This window comes from Lolium rigidum, chromosome 7 (assembly GCF_022539505.1).
Source record: "Lolium rigidum isolate FL_2022 chromosome 7, APGP_CSIRO_Lrig_0.1, whole genome shotgun sequence".
NCBI lineage: Eukaryota > Viridiplantae > Streptophyta > Magnoliopsida > Poales > Poaceae > Lolium > Lolium rigidum.
Window position 1 is genome coordinate 212,798,599 of NC_061514.1, and position 4,879 is coordinate 212,803,477.

Genomic DNA, 4,879 nt, shown 5'->3' on the forward strand with positions numbered 1-4,879 from the left:
GTGTCTATTCTTATTTATCAAAAACCCCAAACCAAATAGTTGGAAAATAAAATAAAATTGCAAAGCTATTTCAAATCCAAATACAAGATTTTGTTTTTGAAAACGTTGCAGTATCTGGCATGTCCTCATCCTTCTTTTCCATCTACCTATCTTTGTTCAATCCTAATCAAATCCTTTGAAGTCTTGAAGGGCCGTGTGGACATCTTTTGATTGATCATGTTTGAGCCCAAGAAAAATCTCCACCGAATCAGCGGTCAGAGCCCACCCCATCTAATCCTCCTGGGCATATTCTCTTCTTCCTGTACGGCACGGTGGAAGTGCCTCCACGTCGTCTCCATACCACCGATGGACACCGACGCATCCCTCTATATAAAACCAGCAGCTCCTGTCCCATCCAACCCTAGTGGCCTACTTCCCTTCCCTCTGCCGCCGCCACTCCTCTGCCGCCGCCAAGCTTCGCCAAGCTCTGCGACCGCCGGCATGCGCTCGACCAAGCTCCTCCCGACGTGCTCAACCGCGTCCGCGTCCTGCACGACGTCCCGGTCGTGGCGCCTCGCCAAAGCTCCGTCTTCCTCGCCGACCGTCGGGCTTCCAGCATGTTCTCGTCATCAACGACCTGCGCCGCGTCCGCCCAAGCTCTCCCGGCCCGTCCGTCTCCTGCGTGTCTTCAGGGACGCCCTCGACGCCGCCCGGTTTTCCCCAGTGAGCTTCGCGTCCTCCTAAACCACTCCCGAGTCCGAGTCCCGGCCTCTCTGTTTTTCTTGCCGGGCTACCGGCGTTGATCGCCGCTCTCCTCCGCAGGACATCATCGCCATCACAGCTCCGTCGTGTACCCGAAAACCAGTCGGCCGCCAAGTTCTCCGTCTGCTGCTCGTCTTCGCCTGTTCTCACGCGTTCGTCATCTGTACATGATCCTCGTCCACCAGGCCATGCTTGCACTTCGTGTTCCGACGTTGTTCATCTCGCTCCGTCGTTTTTCCCTGCCGCGCGTCCGTGGCCGCCTCCCCGCCTCCATCCATCGCCCGGCAGATTCACCTCCTCGCCATCATCTGTGTATTCTTCTTCGTCCGCTGCAGCCAAAGGTGAAAGATTGAGCACCTAGTAAATCACAGCGAACCATGCTTCCTTAACGTGAATCGATATGCCTCATACTGGTTCGTTCCCTGTGCATTGTATATCAGATCCTGTGGACGCCATCGACCTTTTTCCTCGACGAGCCAAGATCTGCAGCGAGTCAACGTCCAACATCAGTTTCGTCAGCTATCGCGTGTACACGCAGTCAGGTCGCTGCGTATGTTTCTTTGGTTCCAGTACTCCACTTCATCGTGATCTGAAGCCAGCCAAACTGGTTTGTTCCTTGATTTCTGCTTGAGAGATCGTGTGTTCAATCCCATCCATGCACATGTAAAGCCACCCTTTTTATTTATTTAATTCTTTGCTTCTTGACAGTCGGGCCCGCAGATCAGCGTCCCAGACTAGGTTTCTATCCGGTGCAAACATCTCCGACGCCCCGCTGCTGCGTCAGCGCCCAGTCAGCACCTCCCTGGCCCGCGCGTCAGCCGCCCAGGATAGCTTCAACCTGGGTGAGAAGCATCTCTGCTTCATTTCTGTTTTCTGAAAAATGGCAGCAAATACTCATATCTTGTAAAATCAATATCTTCCAAACTATAACTCGAAATTAAAAGTGTTATATATGAAAGTTGCTCAGAAAAATGTGCTGAATATGAATATGCCATCCATACATCTATTTGCATCTTTCATCATGTCGAGACGTGATAGTTATGCATGTTCACCTTACATATATGCGGAGTATTTCGGAACACCGATTTGGTTTTCCCCGCCCCGCTTAATATTGAAGTAGCTCACCCATGCCTTGTTATGCCGTGCTAATCAACACTTAATTTGTCGGTAGGAATGCAACTCCAACCTAATTTGTTTGTCCGGGGTTCCGACTCCGCTTAAATTGGATAAGTGCATCGCATCATCTTTGCCATGTCATGCATATCATCTTGACCATGCTGGATCTTCTTTATCCGTAGTAGTAAGACTTTCATACGTTGTGTGTTCCAGCATTTGCTTCTTCGCGGATAGGATCACGAAGTGGTGCTGTGAGATACGACAAGTCCTTCGGATGTCCCTCGGCAAGCTTTAACAGGCAAGCATTTCCCTCATACTCCTGCCCCTGCAGAAGTCGCTTACCTATTTTATTTTGCCTTCTCCCTCGTGCTATCCTTGAGTTGCGTTCTTGTCACGTGTCCCTTCCACTTGTTACCTCAAGCAGCCCATATTGCCACCACCAACCACCAACCTCCTACAGCTGTTGTTTGGTTATCGGGTCTGCCTTGCGAGTCGTAGTGCATGCTAGTGTTGTTTTATCTCGTTACCGTTATCGCCATCTTATCGGGTTATCTGTTGGGGAATCATGACACATGGTCTACGGATATATTGTTGGAGATAATCATGCTTTACTTATTGTTAACAACTAAAATGATAAGCAGAGGCATCTGTGAGCCCCTTTGCGAAAGCATCGGAACTTTGACTCACTAATGTCCCCTAGGACCCGAGTTCTTGTTATCACGTTCCGAGACCGAGCGCTCTAACCACACGTGGGTATGCTTCGGGTCTCCCTCGACCACTGCTCGGAATCTACGACTTTGTCCAGTGGCCACAACTAGTTTGCAATGTTTTACCATTTGTTGTTTGCGTGCATGCCGACTTGTTACTTATTTACTTTGGGGAAGCCCGGTGAGCCTTGTATCCCTTGTTTCGGTATGCACGTATAGGTTTGCGGCACGAGCGTTTATCGCATCGTCGAAGCGGGTCATTCGCCCTCGTGTGTGTTTTGACCCTCGGAAGCCGTGCACGCAATAGCTAGGTCCGTTTCGGAGATACGGCCGGACTTCGATTCGGGTTCAACTTGGTTAGGTGGCTCCCTGGACATTGTTGTAGTGAAGGAGAGTGCGAGCCGTGATATCCACCTGTCGTAAGTGGGTCGAGCGGTGCGTGTGGACACATTTGGGCACCCTACGCAGGGTTAAATCTTATCGATAAGCCGCGTCCGCGGTTATGGACGACTTGGAGCTGTATGACTCGACCATAGACAACTTACACCTGCTGTTTCAATCATAATAACTGGTGTAGTAAGTTAGCACAACTCTAATAATAAATGGTTAAAACTTGACAACCGTGTGAGTGCCTTTGCCAGTACTTCTTGGCGAATGGGGAACGCATCGGCTGTGTTTTGTTTGCAGAGTATAGAACTGTTAGTTTATGCGCTCTCTCACCTTCTCTGATAGACGATTGTTGTAGAGTGTCTCTATAGGTTTTTTTTGTGCTTGCGCGCTGCCGCTTAACCCCACCATATTGCCTATGACGTTCCTCTTGCGTCCTCTAAGTCCCCTGCGTGCCTCAAGTACAAAGGATGACTGGTTGACGAATGCTTATACGTCTTTAAGTCTTGTTAAGTACGAACCCGTACTTATTGCTGCTTCTACGGGACATAACCGGGCAGGTATGAAGATATGTTCGATGAAGACGACGCTAGCAAGGTTACCCTTCCGGCTTGGCCTGGGCAGGGTTACGGACGCCATCGTTTATCTTCAGGACTCTTAGTCCAATTTGTATCTTGTCCGTACTCGGACATATTTGATCTTCTGTATGATTTGGATCTTGAGTTGTATATTTGTATCTTGACTCGTTGGAGTCGTTGTTGTAATATATATGTTTCTTGTGGGCTCTATTGTAATCCTGTTGTAATGTTACCGCTCGTGATTGATTCCACCCGCATCGCGTGCATGCTTCGGCGTGTACGAGGCGCTTGGTGGTGCGTCTCCTAGAATCGATATCGTGCGGATTTCGGCGTATTCGCTGGGATCCTCATGGTACCGGTTTTGGGGCGTCACAACCGCCCTCCATGGCGCCATCATCGCGCCCTGCGGATGTCCCTACTTCATCTAGCAAACCGGTCTCCAATGTGTCTAACACAAAGAAGCCCGTTCCTGCAGCAAGTGGAACTAGTTCTAACATGTCGACAGCGCGCAATCGCGATATGGCTTGTCATACATGTGGTGGCAAGGGTCACTTCAAGCGAGATTGTCATAACCGCAAAGTTATGATCATGAATGAGGACAATGAGTATGAAACTGGAGATGATGTTGATCCAAATGCTCCAGATGAGGATGATTATGACAGTGATGGGTTTGATGCTTTCCCTTCTGAAGCTCAAACTATTGTTGTGTCGCAGCGTGTTCTTAATGTGCGATCAAGTGCATCTACACAACGCTGTAATTTGTTCCAAACAAAGGCACTAGTTGGTCCCGATAAAGCTTGCAAGGTCATTATTGATGGCGGGAGTTGTCGCAATTTAGCAAGCAAAGAGTTATGTGCCAAGCTGAAACCGAAGTATCTACCGCACCCACATCCATATTATATTCGGTGGTTGAGCAATAATGGTGAGATGAAGGTGAGCCACATGGTGCGAGTTGATTTTGAGATTGGACCGTATAAGGATTCCATTGATTTTGATGTGGTTCCTATGACGGTTTGTCACCTGTTGTTGGGCCGGCCATGGCTCTATGACCGTTCTGTGCAACACAATGGCCGCGCCAATACATATCACTTGGAGTTCAAGGGCAAGAAAATTAACTTACAGCCTATGTCACCACAGCAAATTGTCAATGAGTCTCGTCAGAAGATTGAAGTAAACTTGTGAAAGGACACGGATGTCGCCTAGAGGGGGGGGGTGAATAGGCGATTTAAAACTTTTACGAGATGGGCTTAACAAATGCGGAATAAAACTAGCGTTTACTTTGTCAAGCCCAAAGCCTATATACTATGGTTCACCTATGTGCACCAACAACTTATGCTAAGCAATACAAGC

General features: G+C 48.9%; 1 long non-coding RNA gene across 1 annotated transcript; it reads left to right on the plus strand.

Annotated features, from left to right (window-relative positions):
* The first annotated feature begins 684 nt into the window (after positions 1 to 684).
* Positions 685 to 2,120, plus strand: LOC124679454. The gene is made up of 4 exons (XR_006994985.1): positions 685 to 1,082; positions 1,182 to 1,348; positions 1,450 to 1,583; positions 2,071 to 2,120. It is a non-coding gene; the product is annotated as an uncharacterized LOC124679454 (long non-coding RNA).
* The last annotated feature ends 2,759 nt before the right edge of the window (positions 2,121 to 4,879 follow it).